Below are 21,357 nucleotides of genomic sequence, written 5' to 3'. Positions count from 1 at the left end.
ACTGGAGGCAAGCTATCCTGGCTGATGAGGGCTGAAAGGCTGAAACCGGTCCTACGATGCTTGTTTCCAGTCCAGGGAGGATTTGACCTGGCAGTTCGGGTTGGACTGTTCCCATTGGGCACAGGGTCAAGACTGATTTGCATATGGCTGGGTCCAAACTGAAATAGCATGGTGAGCAAAAAAACGATGGATTTAGGCCCAGATTTCTGTACTGGGGTGAATGTATGACATTATTCTGCATTCTGTCCATCAATTGTTCTTTCTGATTTAGATCTCGGCAGATTAGTTACTACATCACAACAGTGATGGATATCCCATCTGCTGAAATATAAATCCTATAGGATTTAATGGAATTTACATTTAGGGAGACAGGATATCCCTCACCGTTGTAATGACGTATTCCATCCACTGAGATCGAAATCAGGCCCTATAATGAAATTTAAAAAATGGTGCTAATTACAGCAGCGTAAAGCAAATTTGGGCTGACCAAATATCAAGCCATCTCCTTAGTTTTGCAAAACCTGACAATTAACCTAATACATTATTTCCTGCTCCTGTAGGTGAATGTCAATTTTCTTGCACCCAGACAGACCCTTCACAGCAGTTGAAGAGACTGAACTATTTGCAACGTATTCACCTCAAGCTGATCCCTCTTTATCTCCCTAATAAAATAGACTTGTGTTTAATGAACCAAGAAATTCAGTTCCAGATGCACCATCAGCAAAACTCTCTCCTGCTCCCTTATCCCTTTAATCTACTCTTAGATAATTTTCTGGGTCAGGCTATTGTACGAAGTTCTGAAGGGTTGGGTTCTCTGCTTCGTTATTCTCATGAACCTCATAAAAATCACCAGAGGCACTCAGCAGGTTTGTCCTCTCTCACCCCAGCTTTTTGCTTGCTATATCAAGCTTTATATCCAAGCTCTCAGATTGATGGAAGCTATTAGTAAACTGCACATATACCGTCTCAATTTTAAAGTTCTAGCCTATGCAGATGATGTGGCAATTTTAACTCCTACTCTGGCTGCTGCTCTATCAACAGTGGAATATATAGTGAGCAAATTTGGTCATGTCCCATGATATAAGCCGAATCTTGACAATTCAAGATAAGCAGTGGGTGAAGTCGGCAATATCCTACCTCAATATCTCAACCTTTTTAGGTATATACCCCTCTATCTTTCCATGTTTTTTATTTTTTTAGCAAATTTGACGGGTTGGCTGAAATTCATCTGGATTGTCTCTATGCCAGTTTTACGGGTCTACTATGTGGCTGCTTTTGTGTCACGACTCACTAAGGTCCATGTCAGGGAACCATCATTTCGGGGGTGTATGTTCTCAGACAATTTGCAGCGGGGGATGCTATTATGCCCCACACGGTGCACAGACAAAATATCGAGTCCAAAATATTGATTGGACATAATATTGAGTTTTAAATATCGATTGGACAAAATATCGACAGGACAGAATATAGATATCAAAAATGTCGTTTTTAAGGTAAGTGATGTAATATCGACTGTTAAAAATATAGACGTTTAAAATATCAAAGTATATAATATAGATAGTTAAAAATATCGATTTTTTCATAATATGAATTTTTTTATAGTGTTTTTTATGTTATAATATGTGTGAAAAGTGTGTATTTATGTTATAATTAATTGTAATTAATGAATTTTGTTTTTATAATTATTGCTAATTTAATTCTGTAGCGGGTTGTGGGTTTATAGGGGAATAGGGTGGGAAGTAATTTAATTTTAATTAATAAAATAAGTAAATGTATTTATTTGTATTATTTTTAATTAATTGTTAATTAATTTATATTTGTAAATTAAATAAAATTTAATTGGTAATTAATTTTCATTAATTGATTAATTGGTAATTATGTAAATTTTTCTAATTTATTTTCTGTAGCGGGTTGTGGGTATATAGGGGAATTGGGTGGGAAGTAATTTAATTATAATTAATTAAATATGTAAAATTATTTATTTGTATTTATTTAGAAATAATTATTAATTAAGTTTTTATGGGTAATAAAAAGAAATTAATTGCCAATTAATTTAATTTAATTGATTAATTGCTAAATATGTTAATTGTAATAATTTTTTTCTGTTGCGGGTTGTGGGTTTATAGGGGAATAGGGTGGGAAGTAATTTATTTACAATTAATTAAATAGTTAAATTTATTTAATTGTATTTAATCCGAAATAATTGTTAATACATGTTTAATTATTAAATAAAAAATTGTTAATTTGTTATTAATTTGTATTAATAGGTAACTAATTGTAATGATTATTGTTAATTAGTCATTTTAATTAATACATTATTATATTATATTAAATTGGTAATTAGTTTAAAATAAATTTTTATAGATATTAATTTATATGTGTTTAAATAATATATGAAGAATTTACTTTTCATAATGTTGTATTCTCTGGAGTGGGAATAGTAATTTTAACCCTTACGCTATCCAACGCTTTCCCTACTGTTGCACCCACTGGAGTGGGAATAGTAATTTTAACCCCTACGCTATCCAACGCTTTCCCTATGATTGCACTATTTGGAGTGGGAATAGTAATTTTAACCCTTACGCTATCCAACGCTTTCCCTACTGTTGCACTCTTTGGAGTAGGAATAGCAAATTTAACCTCTACGCTATCCAACGCTTTCCCTGCTGTTGCACCCACTGGAGTGGGAATAGTAAATTTTACCTCTACGCTATCCAATGCTTTCCCCACTCTTGCACCCACTGGAGTGGGAATAGTAATTTTTACCCTTACGCTATCCAATGCTTTCCCTACTGTTGCACCCACTGGAGTAGGAATAGTAATTTTAACCCCTACGCTATCCAACGCTTTCCCTACTGTTGCACTCTTTGGAGTGGGAATAGTAATTTTTACCCTTACGCTATCCAACGCTTTCCCTACTGTTGTACCCACTGGAGTGGGAATAGTAATTTTTACCCCTACGCTATCCAACGCTTTCCCTACTGTTGCACCCACTGGAGTGGGAATAGTAATTTTAACCCCTACGCTATCCAACGCTTTCCGTATGATTGCACTCTTTGGAGTGGGAATAGTACATTTTACCTCTACGCTATCCAACGCTTTCCCTACTGTTGCACCCACTGGAGTTGGAATAGCAATTTTAACCTCTACGCTATCCAACGCTTTCCCTACTGTTGCACTCTTTGGAGTGGGAATAGTAATTTTTACCCTTACGCTATCCAACGCTTTCCCTACTGTTGCATCCACTGGAGTGGGAATAGTAATTTTAACCCCTACGCTATCCAATGCTTTCCCTACTGTTGCACTCTTTGGAGTGGGAATGGTAATTTGTACCCTTACGCTTTCCAACGCTTTCCCTACTGTTGCACCAACTGGAGTGGGAATAGTAATTTTTACCCCTACGCTATCCAACGCTTTCCCTACTGTTGCACCCACTGGAGTGGGAATAGTAATTTTAACCCCTACGCTATCCAACGCTTTCCCTATGATTGCACTATTTGGAGTGGGAATAGTAATTTTTACACTTCCCCTGTTGTACGTTAATAATTTTGGATATTATTTAATTATATTTTGTTATTATATATATATGTTTTAACAAATATGAATTAAAACATTTTTTAATAACTTTCATAAATTATTTAATTATTATAAGTTATTTTAAGTATTTTTAAGTATATTTTAGTAATTCATTTTTAATATTTATTTAATTTAACATTGTTTTTAGTAAAGTCGATATTTTTATAAACTATATTTTAGTAAACAATATTTTTAACTCGATATTTTTGTACTTACCTGTTTGTAGATAGAAACTCGATATTCTGTCTGTCGATATTTTGTCAACGATATTTTTGATGGTTGATATTCTGTCCCTCGATATTATTTCAGTGATCCGCCCCACTCAGGTATTATCAAAACTGTGTACTTCAAGAGGACCAGGTTTAACAGCTAGAGTGTATTCCACATGATCTAGAGCTAGCTTAAAGAAGTGTTTCCTCATTTCACTTTTCTGAATACATATACCCATCTCTTGACACTAAACATAATAATTATCTTTTGCAGAGTGTCCTTAATGTCTCTTGGGTCAAGATATCATAACAAGTTTTTAATTGAATTTTATTATATGCCTGATTGCCTTATTGCCTTCACATCATGAAGTTGAGACAAGATGGGAAATGCTTACAGTGTGGGACTGAGTGTGCTGAAGCCGGTCACATCTTTGCAGTTTGTTTGTCGGTAAACAACTACTGGGATAAGATAATGGGGTAGCTCAATCGGATCTTCCATGTTGATATTGTCTGGGACCCTAAGTTAATGATATTAGGGCATTTCCCTTCAATCCCACCTAACCTTGTAGGGATGTATTTTTTTGTTAATTCTCTGGCTAAATTGGTGTTGCCCAAACATTGGCTATTATTTAGTCTCCTGGTGCTATGCTTTGGTGGCATGAATTCTCCAATGTGTGCGCTCTTGAGATGTCTCTATTAGATAATTATGAACATAAAACTATGCTAAAGATGATACGGGGCACACTTTGGTTCGGGCAGAACCTAACTAGTCATTGTTATAATGTTATCTAGTCTTATTCTTGAAGCTGCTCATGTATGACGCACTCTACAATCTATGCGTAATCTTTGTTTGTCCCCCCTCTCGATTTTGACAGTCTTCCTCCTAATCTTTCTTCCCTCTTTAAAGGTTTTCTATTCTGATTTGGCATATGTTATTTGCTATGTTTTTCAACTTGTTAATGCAAATTTTCTACAAAACAAAATAAGATCATTTTCTCATCTTGTAGCCCAAAATGACTTTTAAATTATAAATATCCTGGGTGCACCAAAGATGATCTTTCTCTGTTAGTTTAAATTGTTAATGTTGCACAAGAATTTACAAAATGAGTCATTCATTTATTATATTTTTAGACCAAATTTCCAATTCTTTGAACAACCAAGCAGTTCTCTAAATATAAGAGTTTTCCAAGTTAGCAAAATATGATCAATCTAGTCAGTCTTAGGTTCTTGATTCCTACTTTCAAATGTCTTAACCATTAAACAGGACCAAGTCCAGCAGGCAACCTGCAACACGAGAAGAAACTCCAACTTTTTGTGATTATTGAAATGCATTCCAACAGGTTAGAAGAGTTTTCCTTAGTATTACTGCCCTCTATTGCCAATTTATCGAATGTACTAATGCTCCTATATATTTTGCTAACATTCTCCAAATGGTCACAAGTTCTGACAAGTCACTATAACGTTTCAATGCTAGACACAGGGCCTTATTTAAAGTTTCACAGAAGGATATTTCATTAGAAATGTGGTTGACATCCTATTTACTGTATTACTGGTGCAATAGGCTGTACCACACTTGTACAGTGAATAGTATCCACCACGTTTGTGATGGAGGATTCTGTCTGTCAAACTATAAATAATTGTCTTAGTTGCTTTATATACTGGTGCATGTTTCAGAGAACAGTGGTCCCTATTTTGGAAGGAAAAATGGACAAGCACAATAATCATACGCTTAAATAGATCGTATGTCTTTCGTCCAGCCGGACAAGAATTTATTTTTATATAAGTTCAGTTGATTGTGATTCAAAACATTAAATGACAAGTGGGCACAGCCGTGACCCACAGAACACAAGACAAAGCAACGAAAAACAGAATGGCCAAAGGCAGGGTATAAGATGTGTCTGTTTGTTTGTAATCACTATGACAGACTTAAATGTCCATTTTCACACCATTGATCATTACAATATTATAAAAAGATGTCAAAATGTTGGGGACCCTGAACAGAATAAAAGGTAGCCAGGACCCCAGGGGTACAATGTGTGCAAGGTCAGCTTTCTAGTTGCTGATGCTGCTTTAGCCAATTAGGCTAAAAGGGGGCAGAGAATTTTATCATGGAGGCAGAGACCACTCAAAAGGAGACGAGCGAGAGAATCACGGAGCAGGAGAGCACAGTATGGAGGAATAGGCAGTCGAAAAAAGTGGGAAAGAGGCCCCAAAGGACCACTGAGGGACCAGTCGGACCTTTCAGATTGTGTGGTTGAGGTTCTTCAGTTTTCGACTTCGTCCCGTATTTGGACGCCATTTTGTGTTCCGTCGCCATTTTGTGTTGCACTCACTCAGCTGCTACGTGTCTCTTCTGTTAAAAAGTAACCCCCTGCCCTTGTTTACGAAACCGATGTCAGGGTCTGGCCGAGTTCACTAATCCATGTCTAGGTTGATTGATCCTTGTCTCGACTGATTGTTTGCTTCCCCTATTCTTTCCTTACTTTATCTTATCCGACTGGCCTTCGCTATTCTCTCCTTGTATTCCCTTGTTACATAACTATCCTTTGAGGCACACAAATACGTCCTGCTACCTGTAAATTGGATTGTAGGCACTAGCACTGATTAACTTGTGGGGAGGGGTGACACACAGGGTCTGAAAGAAGGGCGTAATTGGGACACTTGATAGCTTGTTTTCCAACTTTTCCTATTGGCTAACCTTGTATGTATTGGGAGTATACGTTGTAAATATGTATGCTATAAAAGATTGTGCACCACGGAATAAAGTGGCAGTCTCCTGAGAACCTACTCTGTACTTCTGGGACAACTGTGCTTACCTGCAGCTAATAAACCTGGTTTTCTACGCCTAACAGAGTGTCTCGGTTCTCTGTCTGACAAGGCAGGTGAACTGGGAAATTTAAGGCGTACCCTGCGCCGCCAGGCCCATAAGGCCCGGTTCTTCAACTGGCGCCCAACGTGAGGCGGCTTCAGTGGTAGCGGTTCAGCCCGAGGGTCGAGAAGCCTTGCAAGAATATTCCGGAGGATCCGCGAGCCACGTTAAGCGACCCCTGTATGTCGAAGTGGACCGAAGGTCTTTTGCAGCGCGGCTACTCCTTTCCGACAACTGCTGATGACTGCTGCCATGACTGCTGCCCTGCCTTGGCCCATTTGGTGATGACTGGTATTGGGAGACGTTAGACGGACCTCTGTTGGCCTGAGAGAACACTTAGTTAAGTATTCGTGGGTAGCGCCCACTTCTTTGTTTTGTTTTTGGGTTTGTTATTCGACCATTGCAATAGCCGAAGCCAAGGGGTGAGTACGTTTGTGCTGTGTTATTTGCCCCCTTGAAGTTTGTAAGCAGACCAGTGAATTAAAGATGCCTGGTCTTAGCAAGTTTAGGAAGTTTTGTTGTCTTGGTTGCAATAGGGATTCCCGGCTAGAGGACTCTTGTCCGATTCCTCCGGTTGCTACTCCTACTTATGAGCTCTATTCGAAACATGGTGTTGGCCCCATTGCCCTTCACGAGGCATGGATCCGATACACAAAGAAAGATGGTGTTCTGCAGTGGCCACAAAATGGTAGCTTTGAGCCTGACATATTGTTCAAAAGAAAAGCCCCGCCGGCAATGTTTGACTCTTTCCGCCTCTGGCGTAAGGAAGCTAAACAGAGAGAAATTAAGCAGGCAAAACGAGATAAGAAAGCAAAAGGTATGACGATTATACAGGCTGCCCAGCAGTTTAAAGAAAATGAGATTGATCGGGCGATTGAAGTCTCAGAAAGACAGCATTGTATGGCAATAGATAGATGTTACCCTGTGTTGCCTACTTCTCCACAGAGTAAGGATCTTGATGAAGATCCCTTAATGTCCCATTTGTTGAGATTGCCTCCACCCTATGTACCAGGTGCTAATGCACCCCCATTGTTACCACTTGTCCAGCAACCTGTTGTTCAGCCAGTTGATCCGGCTCTTCCACAATTGCCCCTTCCAGTATTGCCACCCTCGCCTCCTTTGCCACTGACTTTTATACCTCAGTCTCCGTTACCCTCGGTTCCTCTTGTAACTGTCAGCCCCTCTCCTGCGGTGCTTAATACCTTGTCTCCCGTTTTACTGTCAGATTCTCCCACAGCTCGTAAACGATTGGTCAACACTGTTTCTGACCTTTTCTCCCCCCACTTTGGGTCATTTAATACAACTTCTACTCTTTCTCGAAGGCAATCCCGTAGTCAACTCCCAGGTTCCGACGAGCGAATTGTGTTGGACTCTCTTGCTCACAAATGGATCATGAGTGGTCCACAATATAGTGTGCACTATGTCATGAGCACCTTTCTCCAGTGGAATGCGCCCACGCAGAGATATGTTTTTAATGTTATGTGTGATAATCTTGTCAAAGGATGGGAGGATATAGATTTGGGTTTGGCTCCCCAGGGTTAGTTAGACGTACAGGCTAAATTTGATAAAGGACTTATTGTGGATTCTGAAGTTGAGGACACCGTAAGGACACTTGTCACTTTCAGGTCTTTATTTTCTATTCAGACTATTCTAGAACCTGATCCTGCAGTTAGACAGAAAATGAAACATTATCCTATGAGGGAAGTTCCTCCAGTATGGAGAGAAGAGGTTCCACAGGTAGGCGCTGCTCCGCGTATCCCTGCTCATTTCCAGCATATATGGATACATGTCCCCTGGAAATGATCTGAAGTTTTGGCGCTTAAACATTCTTTACCGGACCCTCGTAAAAATCCCGCTGGGTATTATAAAGAGCTGTCCCAGACTGTTGATGCGTGTATCATAAATTTGGCCGATATTGATATGCTGATGGGAAATGTAGTCCCACAAGCGTTATGGGCTCGGATTCGTAGGGAAGACCACAACCAAGCTTTGGGTGGTAATTGGGCTGCTATAACTGCCGCGGATGCAGCACAGGTAGGTGGTGCTAAACCCGATGATTTGATTGCACAATTGCCCGGTAGGATCATCACTTTAATGAAAACGATGATGCCTGCCTTACGTGTTAACTGGGATAAGTTGGCTGCGTGTAAACAGAAGAAAGATGAGAGTGTCTCCTATTTCTTTACCCGTTTCGAGCAGACGTTCATCGACCACAGTGGTCAAGATATGAGTACTGAGGGTGGACAGCGATTATTTGTGTATAAATTTGTATTTAACTTACTTCCAGAATTATCAAATAAATTGAATGACTCCGAAAGTTCGTGGGCTGTTTCTTCGTCTGCCCAGATATTAGCCACTGCTCAGTATTACGAGAATAGGGATAAAGAGGAAAAGGATAAACTCGAGAAAAAGACTAAAGAATTAAAAACGAAGGTTCTTTTGCAACAGGCTTATCCCCCTCATTCTGCTCAGCGCCAATTTCAACAGCCTCCTCAGTTCCAGAGGTTGTTACAGAAGCCTGAATCTTTTGTTCCACAACCTTTGCTAGGTCCTAATCAATGTGCCTATTGTAAAGAGGAAGGTCATTTTAAGAATAGCTGTCCGGTTTTATTGCAGAGTAATGGTGGATTCCCAGGGCCGCGAGGCCATGGTGTTTTTCAATCCGCACCTAGAGGTAGAGGGTGAGGTGCGTTGCCTCAAGGACAGTGTTCCTTTCCCCCTCAGAATTCTAGGAATTATTTTGACCAGCAGAATACTCAGTCTGCGCAATATTACAATGACGACTATTATGTTGAAAGTGAGAATCAGGATTTTCACACTAGCTAGGACAGCCATTGACAAAGCAAGGGAGTCGTATCGGTACCAGTGGATCAGAATGGGCCTTATGTTGAAGTTGTTGCATTGGGTGTTTCAGAACCATTTCTTTTGGATACTGGTGCGATGAGAAGTTCTATCATTCACTCAAAACTCCCTGGGGCACCTTTGTCTGGCTTAACAAACGTTTCTGTAGGATTCTCTGGCGCCCCAGTTAGTAACCCGGTTTCTTGCGCTTTGCCTATCTCGATTGGTCCTTATGATTTGGAGACCCCGTTCAGTTTAACGACTGGTTGGGTTTGGACTTATTGAAACGTCTACATGCATTGTTCCCCCTCTGGTGTACATCTTACTGTAGGTGAGTAATTAGTTTCTCCTATGTATTTGTCTAAGGACCACTCTCACCCGAATTGCATTCTCTTCCTGCTACACTTTGGGCTACAGGTCCGAATGATGTTGGTCTGCTCCAAATTCCACCTTACGTGGTTACTGTCAAGCCTAATGTTAAATTACCACGCATTCCTCAGTATAAAATTTCCAACAATGGTGAAAGAGCTTTGTTGGCTATCATCTATGATTTAGTTCAGAAGGCTGTGGTCGAAGAAACAAGGAAATGTTTGCAATAGTCCTGTTCTACCTGTTCTTAAACGCACTGATCCTTCTCAGCCTCCTGTATATCGTTTTGTGATCGATCTTCGGGAGGTCAACAAGATTGTTGTCTCCCAGTTTCCTGTCGTCCCAGATATCACTGCCTTGCTCACAATGATACCTGCTTCAGCTGCCTGGTTCTCAGTTATTGACTTTAAAAATGCTTTCTTCAGCATTCCTATTGCTGAGGAGAGTAGGGATATTTTTGGGTTCTCTCTCGGAGGCCGAAGTTTCCGATTCAAACGTGCACCTCAAGACTATTGTGAGAGTCCCTCCATTTATAGTCAGGCTTTGAAATCTCAGCTCGATGCTTACACTTTGCCCCCAGGTGCCACTCTTATTCAGTATGTGGACGATGTGTTAGTTGCTGCTGATTCAGAGGATGTTTGTAAGAATGTGACTGTTTCGCTGTTGCGTCATTTGTCTGACCTGCATCACAAGGTGTCACCCTCTAAACTACAATATTGCCGCCAAGAGGTTACCTACTTAGGTCATCTCTTGTCGAAGGAGGGAAGGCGATTGACCCCAGAACGTATTCAAGCAAACGCACAAATGTCTTTGCCATCCACACAAAGGTAGGTGTGTGCCTTTCTGGGCATTACCTCTATTTTAGACAGTGGATTCCAAATTTTTCTCTGTTGGCTAAACCTCTGCTGGCACTTACTCTGAAAGACACACCCCAACCTCTTCCTTGGATTGACGAATGTTAGAAGAGTTTTTCTGACTTACGTACTGCCTTGTGTTCTGCCCCTGTGTTAGGTACTCCGGATTACAGTAAGCCTTTCACACTCTACGTTCATGAAAGAGAAGGTTGCGCGTTGTCAGTTTTAACGTAACAATTTGGAGACAAACAGCGGCCAGGTGCCTATTTTTCGGCTACATTGGATCCAGTAGCCAATGCATTGCCTAGTTGTCTCAAATCTACAGCAGCAGCAGCGATTTCCATTCGTCAATCTGCTGGATTGGTACTGGATAACACTCTTGTTGTAATGGTACCTCATGCAGTGGATACCCTTTTGAACAGAACGAAAACACAACATCTCACGAGTGCCCGCTTGTCTGGGTACGAGCTGACGCTCTTGGCTAGTCATATACACATCAAGCGGTGTAATACTTTGAATCCAGCAACACTGTTACCCATTCCAGAAGAGAAAGACACCCAAGAACAGCATGATTGTTTTCTCTGTACAGAGGAGAAAACGAAAGGCAGAATAGACTTAAAAGATACATCACTCGTGGACTCGGATGAGATCCTATGGTTGGATGGGTCTTCTTTCAAGCTTCCCAATGGCGAGACGACTGCGGCCTATGCTGTTACTACCTTGTATACAGTAGTGGAGACAGCACACATTACACAGAATTCAGCCCAAGCAGCTGAGCTGATTGCCCTGACGAGAGTGTGTGTGTTGGCTAAGGGAAAGAGAGTGAATGTTTACACCGATAGCCAATACGCCTTTGGCGTGGCTCATAGTTTTGGTCGTTTGTGGAAGGAAAGAGGATTCTTTACTTCCCATGGGACTAAGATACAGCATGGTCAGTTGGTGACTGACCTTCTCGAATCCCTTGCTTTGCCTACCCAAATAGCAATAGTGAAGTGTAGTGCACATAAAAGGATCACTGATGATGTGGGTCGTGGGAATGCTTTTGCAGACGAGGTAGCAAAAGAAACAGCGAGAGATGCTACAAGTCGCATGTATGTTGCAGGCCCTGCAAGATGGGTCTGAAAAGCAGGAATGTGTGAGGACACAATAGTAAGTGTGAGAATGATTCAAGAAGAGGCCACAGAGAAGGAATTGAGTAAGTGGAGAGAAAGTAAGGGAATGTTGGACGCAACAGGGTGTTGGATGGAATTGTCAGAACATAAGCGTTGGCTGTAACTAGACGCCTATGTACTGCCTGTAGTTACTATGGCGCATGGTCCAGCCCACATCAGTGCGAAAGGGATATGTAAACTTCTGGCTCCAGTATGGCAGAATAAAGGAATCCCTAAATGTGCGGAAAATGTGGTGAAACATTGTATCGTTTGTTTGGTGCATAATCCAGGAAAGGGAACCCCAACTCCGGCAGGTCATTTTGCTCCCCCTACGTATCCTTTTGAGGTATTACAAATTGATTACATTCATATGGAACGTTGTAACAACCTTAAGTATGTTCTGGTGGTGGTGTGTGCCTTTTCCAGATGGATAGAGGCCTACCCCCTGAAGGATAATACTGCTTTGTCCACTGCCAAAGTCCTTTTGAAGGAATTCTTCCCGAGGTTTGGTTTGCCGCGAATTGTCTGGAGTGACAATGGAAGTGAATTTGTAGGCCAAATTATGCAGAAGGTGTGTGCGGGTCTTGGTATTAGGCAGAAATTCCATGCTGCAAACCACCCTCAGTCAGCAGGTTTGGTAGAGTGCTATAATGGCACTCTCCAGTTCAAATTGGCAAAGATTTAGGCCAGCACGGGTCTTGCTTGGCCCGATGCTTTACCTTTGGCACTCTTATCTACGAGAACGGCTGTACATTCTCACTTAGGACTCAGCCCATATGAGGTAGTTTTTGGGCACCCAGCTAGCGTTTGGGGTGTCCCTCGGCCTAAAAAGTACTCTGATATTCCGTATCCTATGTTGATTGACTACTTACATGACCTCACCACTAAATTGCGTGTTCTTCATCAGCAGGTTCAAAACGCTTTGCCCGAGGCCTCCGCAGATCCAGGTCATTCCATCCAACCCGGAGGCTGGGTTTGCCTGAAGATTTTTCAGAGGAAAAAGAATTTTGAACCTCGTTGGAGGCCGCCTCGGCAAGTTCTTCTAGTGACACGTACAGCAGTAAAGGTCGTTGGAAAGAAGAATTGGATCCATGGTGTGCACTGCAAAAGGGTACCTTTGCCTTTGCCTTTTGACCAGTGGGTGCGCAAGGGTGTAGGTGATAGTGTCCCTCGGTTGGTACCTTTAAGTAGTGCACGTCTGGATCGGACAAGGTCTGAAAAAGAGGACGACAACGTGTTGCAAGAAGCTGTACCATCACATTTGCGATTGAACACAACAAACTCAGAGACTTTGTTTCGAGAGCAAACGGTACCTGACAAGACCCGATACAATCTAAGACCTAGATTGATTAAGAACAATTGAACTTTTTCTCTTTTCTTTTTCAGGTTATATTTTTGAGAGACATTTCTTTTCACTATCCATCAAGTTGCAGGGTCACGGTAGGAGTCTTAGGCTGTGACTTGAGTAGTGACAGTAGGTCTGCAGGACTTGCAGTGTCATAGGACGGCTAATAACCACAACTAAGTGATCTAGGAAGATTACTGTGAGCAACGCTTTAGAGAATGGATATTAAATTGGAAAAGAATGATAGAAAGCAAGAAATGAAAAGTAAATATAAGAAATTGTTGTTTAGTCCATGTGGCGTAACCTTGTGCATTTTAATATGTTCATGTATTTTATTGGCTTGTGTGGGTTGGGTTGTTCACACTATGCAGCAAGCACCTGTTCCTACTTCTGTTTCTTTGCCTTTTTCTACTACTGCCTCCCCGCATCAGTTCCATACACTCCAAGAGCACGAGCAATTTACGAGAACAGAATCCTTAAACAATTCATTCATCAGCATCAACTGGTATTCAATACTACTGACTGTTGGATTTGTGGACTCATGCCCCATAACACAGAGAGAGGGATGCCATAATTAGTCCTTCCGTTTTCTTACGAAGGTTCCGCTTGGGCCTATTTGGCCATGTTTTCCAATATATACCAGAATCAACTTCGATATCCTCCTGGTGGCCCATATGGTGGTGGAGCAGATTTTAGTCATAGATCTTTGATAAAGAGAATAGTGGCCATGGCTAGAATCGCCGAAATTGGTAAGATTCCTGTTGATGAGAAACAAGCGTATGATGGTTGGAATGTGACTCGTTACGTTACTAGCCTCACAGATAAGGCTAGACGAAGGAGATCTCCACCAATTTGGACCGTACCTCATCGAGGTAATTTATGTCTACAAATAAATGGTCAAAATATTAAAACCCAACAGGAAAAGAGTGTTTGTTCCCATACATACATCTATTCACCCCAGATTTCTTCACCGTTAGTGCCATCTCAAGGAACATATTTTGTCTGTCACGACAGAGCCTACACGTGGCTTCCCACCTACTTTTCAGGAACGTGTTATGTGGCTTTTCTTCTCCCTCTGACATACACTGCTCCTTCAGGTAATCACAGAAAAAGATATGGCAGAGGGGTTATCGATTCCAAAGACACAACAGGACAAGAAGGAGGGGACTTTATCAAAGGGTTTCTTCCTTTCTGGGGCCCAATGGCCAATAGCAGAAACATTAGACAGTTAGTTTGTGTTGTTGAGGCTACCATAAATGTGACTTCTGCAGCCTTGAGTAATCTAACAGCCAAACTTCAGGCGGACCGCCTTATGACTTTACAGAACCGGATGGTTCTAGACATTGTCCTTGCAGATCGTGGAGGAGTCTGTAAATTTATCGGGTCTAGTTGCTGCATTTATATTCCTGATAATGCCCCTACGGTATACCAAGCCATCTCTAAATTGCATGTAATTTCCGAGTCTATTCACCAGGACACAGGAGATTGGTCTGTGATAGGATGGTTTTGGGGACTACTATACACATGGGGATGGAAGGTATTAACCTTTCTTTAAATAGTTTTGGCGATTATTTTCCCTTGTTGTCTTTGTTTACAGTGTTGCCCTGCCATCTGCGGTGTTGTGCCACCGTGTGTGTCCCAAGGCCTGTGTCACAGAAAATAGAGAACATTAAAATGATGTTGCAGCAACAGTTCGACGACCTCATGGCCATTGACATCGACTCAGACTAACTTGAGTCCTTTGTGGTTTGCCTGAGTAATGGCAAAAGGAGGGTCCGAGGTTCTTCGGTTTTCGACTTCGCCCCGTATTCGGCCGCCATTTTTTGTCCCGTCGCTATTTTGTGTTGCCCTCACTCAGGCAGCACGGCGAACGGAGTGTTTTTGCCTTTTTCAGCTGCTACGTGTCTCTTCTGTTAAAAAGTAACCCCCTGCCCTTGTTTACGAAGCCGATGTCAGGGTGTGGCCGAGTTCACTAATCCATTTCTTAGGTGATTGATCCCTGTCTCGACTGATTGTTTGGCTTCCCCTATTCTTTCCTTACTTTATCTTATCCGACTGGCCTTTGCAATTCTCCTTGTATTCTCTTGTTACATAACTATCCTTTGAGGCACACAAATACGTCCTGCCACCTGTAAATTGGATTGTAGGCACTAGCACTGATTAACTTGTGGGGAGGGGTGACACACAGGTTCTAAAAGAAAGGCGTATTTGGGACACTTTATAGCTTGTTTTCCAACTTTTTCTATTGGCTAACCTTGTATGTATTGGGAATATACGTTGTAAATATGTATGCTATAAAAGATTGTGCGCCACGGAATAAAGTGGCAGTCTCCTGAGAACCTACTCTGTACTTCTGGGACAACTGTGCTTAGCTGCAGCTAATAAACTTGGTTTTCTACGCCTAACAGAGTGTCTTCTTGTCTCTGTCCGATAAGGCAGGTGAACTCGGAGATTTAAGGCGTACCCTGCGCCGCCAGGCCCATAAGGCCCGGTTCTTCAACGTGGATGGCAGAGACAGGAGACACCGGGAAGGAAGACAAAGCCAGGAGATGCCATCACAATACCAAGAGGAGCCGGACCCATCCATCGAGGAGGAGAAGGACTTTGCACCCCCGGGGAGAGGCGTTCTGGACAACGCTGCCACGGCTCTGGAACGGGGCTGTGGCCTCAGACAAAGGGCTCTGGGGCTGTAACGTGGTGTGCGACAACATGGGAACTGGTGTTTGGTTGGTAGTCTGACAAAGTACCTCACCGAGAAGTGGGGCCTCACATGGTGTACAAACATTTTTTCTTTGTGAATGTTGACGTCATGGGAAGCATTGTTGTTTGAAATGTTATGCACTGGGTGCTTATATGCCTGGAATTATGAAGACAATCCTTTGCTTTGATTGCAAGAAAAGTACTCTACACGTTGCAGTGTTGGGTTCTAAAATCAGTGAATAGGAATCCGGAGTACAATGGCCTATGTCTTTATCTCTGAGAAGGTTTCTCACTGGAGCTTCACAGTGAACACGGCAAAATCAGGACTCTTTTTGATGACGTTACTCAGAAAACTGCCTCTCTCGACGACTGTGATGGTACAACTTCTTCTGAGGTAACAGAGCAAGTGTGCACCAAGATGCTTCCCAGACTGGGAACTTCAGTGAAGTGCAGCGTCTAAGGGGTTGCGCACATCCTTTGGTTCTTTTCCTGCTCTTACTTCATTGCGAGATTTCATTACAACAACTGCTAGAGCGGGCAATTTGATCGAGGCAGCCTTTTTGGAGTTCCTTTTGTGGCATACTGCATTCCACCTGAGTGGATCGGCCTTAACGGTGGATTTCTTCTGCTTCACCAGTCTCTTGATTAATTAAGCAAATAACATTGGATGCATTTGGCCGGTCTTTTCTCTGAAACCCGCCCATAGCTTTATCATTGGTTTGCTTCAGCGCCGCTCTCATTTCCTTCATTCCGGTTTTTGAAGGAAAACCTGCGTCATGTCCTCTCATTGTGTTTGGACCTCCCATGGAGGATGGACGTAGTACTTGTGATCATACGCTGCTCACCTTTTTGGAGCTATGTTTTTCTTTGTGGTAAAGCACTCCAATGTGAATGCTTTTGTTTTCCATCCATCTGCCATATACCAATTCCACCGGTGTATACCCAATTTTACAGACTCAGTCTAACGCCCCATCCCCTTTGCAAATCAAGGATTATTTTCTCTGCTGTCCTAACACAATTGCTTTACAGGCTACACCCTCCTACCCAAGCATCCCAGCCCTACAACACCTTGACGAATACCTGCTCTGTTGCCTGTTTTCACTGTAGCATTAGTGCATTAAAAATGGAGCTTAACAGGAAATCCTAATCAGAATTTGGAAAGATATTTATGTACAGTGGCGGCTACTCCGCTAAGGCAGAGGAGGATCTCCCCACTGCCTTGAAACAGCAAAAGAAAGGAAAAAGTAAAATGACAATAACGTAATGTTATTAGCAATTTATTTTGTCCTCCTGCTGCAGCAGCTTGCGTGACGGGGCAGGGCGGGACTGCAGAGCAGGGGAGAAGTGAAAGAACACTCGTAAGTGTGCAATGACTGTTTGGCCCTCTTGGGCCGCCCACAACAGTCATGCCCACTTTCCCTGTTCTCCATGCAGGCTGCATTACAGCCTCCGTGGAGAATATGTCCACCACTCCAGCCCCTGGCTGAGCGCCGTGTCAAGGCACTCAGACCAATCACAACGCTGCATTGCAACGTTGTGATTGGCTGTGGGAAGCCCTGGTGCTTCCTGTTTCTCCCAGGAAGTCAGGAAGAGGATTCAGGAGAGGCGGCAACAGCAGGCCGCTGGGAGGTAAGTGCTTTTTTTTATCCGATCCCCCACCCTTGTACCCCCACCCGCCCCACTGCTGCTTCCAGGTAGCAGCCACAACAGCTTTTATACATGAAGCAGGTCACTGATAGTGCTTGCTAGGCTGAAATCTGACTACCAGTATAGAGCACACAAGTAACCTGTGTTACTGCAAACGACTGCCCTAGGTGCAAAGAGAATCAAGCTGAGAGCATCCATATGATCTTTGACTTTATTGCTATGTAGGTGATCAGGCAACGGACCACAGAAAAAATGTGAAAACAACTGAGTAAATCAATATAGGCAGAGACAGGCATGTAATATATAACCAGATGTGTGCAATTGTATCCGATGACATTATGTTAGAAGGGATCATAATGTTATTCATCTAGTGGGAGAGTGCTAGGACGATGGTATTATATGGCGGTTTATAATACCATAATTTGATATGACAATGTGCTGTAACATTTGCTCACCCAATGCTGACTGATTGCTTTGCATTGTAAAATGAATTGTGAACAGACCTGATATGGGGGATGAGCCAGACTCTTTTTCGTCTCTTCTTCCAACTAGGGATGCTTTTCAATTGGTTTGCTGCACACTCTGAACTCAGTTTATTTTCCAGACTTTGCTCATTGCTGCATCTTTTTTAAAGAGCATTTACTGCAATGTATTGTCATAGCCTTAAGACTGATTTATTGAGCTCAACTATATTTTGCCTATGTATGGCACTTTAATATTTGAATTAACCTTCACGGTTTCCTAACTTACTGATCTCTAGCCTTTTTAAAAAACATTTTTGACTTTTATTTGAAATGATGTTTTGAATCTTATTTTATTGCCTGATCTACATTGCGGGACAACACCTTCCCCGACCCGTATTAGGCGCTCCATCTCTGTCAACGACGTTGATCTGAAAGGTAATACTCACTACTACATTAAACATTCTAAAGAACTAATAATTGTCCTCAACATTAGTATTGCTTTGCAATGATAACTTGCCCCGATGAATACATACTACTAAGAGTGTATAACAATGTGAATTGATGCAACATATTTTTGCTGGTAAAACTAATAAAGATAATGTAAACCAGAATGTATAGGGCATAACAGTGCTAGTCATCTTGCTTCCCCCAATCGAAACACCACTTGGCATTGATTCCATGGCAGGGAATTGGATCAGCTATTGCCAAAGCACCAATTGTCAAACTGTGAATGCCCCCACAAGACTGCTCTTCTTTGTTGTTGGAACAACCTTGCTCATATCAATAGAGTACAGCTCTTCTTTCACATTAAGTGCACATATACTACTTTTCTAAAGTTTGACACCATAGAAAGGTAATTAAATCCAGGCTCACGTTAATGAACAGAGCACCAACATTTTCTTGCGACACATTAAACAAGGTATTGCATTTTATCTATACCATGTTTTCAAATTATAGAATATCCTTGTCTCGATTGGTTTAAAATTGGAAGAAACAAAACACTGTGCCTGCCTAGCCATGCTCGCATGTCAATTATCCATCCTCCCTGCTCCCAGTATCCCCTGAGAACCATCTTCAGAAATGCAATTGGACATTGGGTGCGGGATATGATCTTTGCCACATCTTGCTCCAGTCACCCTGACCCAATGTCCACAGGCACAAGATGCGACCTATACCGGGTGTTCAGTCCCCCAGCCTTCTGAGCCCAACCCTTATGACTTCAGTACATGCTGGGCACAGCTATACAGAATCTGCTGGGCTCAGTGTGATGTCAACTGGCTATTCTGAATGCCTAATGTCACTACCTTGCAAACCAGGTGCCCTTTTCGCTTTATATGCTTTTGAGGTTTTTTTCTCCATTTTTCTGAAAACCTGTGTACAAAACACAGATTTAATATTTTACCCTTCTTGTGACTAAGAGAATTTCCCACCGTTCTTGAGTGTGTCCTATCCCCCCAGCGATGAGTTGGCGTTTGTCTTTCCACTTGGCCAGTGCTTTAAATGGGAAAAAATAAGTGCAGGCACTCATTAATATGAGCTAGAGGTGTGGCAAGTGGGCGGGGCTTGGGGCGGGCTAAGAGTAACATATGATTATACATAATGAATTCTGTACCAGTTGCAGCCACTATCAAAACACATGAAAAATGTGTTTATGTAAATGAAACAGGTTAACTTGTTACACAAAATAAAATCCAAACAGGATGATATGTGAACAGTTCAGCGTTTTGTAATATTTGTTGTAATATTTGTTGCTTTTTAATGCCATACTGTTATTTGTTGTTGTTTGGCACAAACTATCTACTCTCAGGCATACACTCGCACACACTCACACTCCCTCTAAAATCTCCTGAGTCTCCTGATTCTCTCCCTCTTTCCCTCAATTTTCTCTCACAGAAAAACAGGCACACACAAGTCGGCAAGCACACAGACATAAGCAAACACTCACAAAAAGTCTCAGGTGGGATTAAATCCATTTTAAACTCCTTCCCTCCCATGAGTTTATAAATTGCATCTGTCCATGTGCTACCTTCATACCTGTGTTTGCCCAAATGCACACAATAGTTGGAATGTGATTAACAGCACAGGGCCTAAATGGGCACTCCACTGTCAAACACAGTGTGATGGGGAACACAGGGACATCACGCAAATGATCCTGCGCTGAATAGTTCAACAGCGGCTCTGCTCAAGACTATAGAAGCGCAGTGGCTATCAAATAGGTTCCAACCATGACAGCTGAGTGCTCACCAGCACTAGCAGCCAGTGAGCCTACCTTTCATGAGTATTTAGCAGTAGAGATGTGCTGATACTAACAGGGATAAAAATAATAATAAGTGCTGGTACACAGTACCTGAGAGTACCAGCCCATTTAAAACAACGTCACTGTCCTTTTCCCTACGACAAGGCTCTTCCTGGTTCCATGCCTTTACATAGGCATGTCCTCTCCATTCGCCTCTCATCTTTACCCAGCCTCTAAGCTTATCTCCCTAGTTCTGCTCCTCTTCCTCCCACCTTTCGCTTACTCTCTCCACAAGTCTTACATTTCCTCACTGTTTTTTTCCCTACTCCTCTCCTTTTCTCCCCTCCATGCTGTACTCATCCCCTAAGTTTGCCATCTGGCCAGTATTTTGGTTTTGCAGTGTGTGTGTGTGTGTGTGTGTGTGTGTGTGTGTGTGTTTGTGTCTGCATCTGTCTGGGTGTGCGTCTGTCCGGGTGTGCGCTAGTCTGGGTGTGCGTGTGTCTGGGTGTGCGTGTGTCTGGGTGTGCGTGTGTCTGTATGTGTGTCTGTCTGTATGTATGTGTGTCAGTGTGTGTGTGTGTGTGTATGTGTCAGTGTGTATGTCTAGGTGTGTGTGTGTATCTAGGTGTGTGTCTCTGAGTGTGTGTGTCTGTGTGTGCGTTTGTCTGTGTGTCTGTCTATATGTGTGTCTTTATTTGTCTGTCTGTGTGCCAGTGTGTGTGTGTCTGTATGTGTGTGTGTGCGTGTGAATTATAAGAAATGTAACAGATGTATGACTTTACAGAAATGTGTGTTTAAAAAAATACAATTTCTAAGACGATTCATGAATACAGACCTCAACAAATATGTGGTATTTTTATCTGAAAATAAGTGACAAACCTATCACCTCACTTCTTTACATTCATCCCACCTCTTTTCTGCTATGTTCACCTCATCTTTATCCCCAACCAAAGCCATTGCCAGATGTCATGTAGCTCATTCCTAGAGTACTGCAGCGTTTCCTGCTATTCATTGCCATATGAGTGGGGCTACCGTCACACCCATAGAGCCAGTACTCAGGTCTGTCACTGGTATCTTGTAAATACGGTGATTAATG

The sequence above is a fragment of the Lissotriton vulgaris genome, chromosome 7, assembly GCF_964263255.1.
Source record: "Lissotriton vulgaris chromosome 7, aLisVul1.2, whole genome shotgun sequence".
In the NCBI taxonomy this organism is placed as follows: domain Eukaryota; kingdom Metazoa; phylum Chordata; class Amphibia; order Caudata; family Salamandridae; genus Lissotriton; species Lissotriton vulgaris.
Note: the sequence above shows the minus strand (reverse complement) of the source record.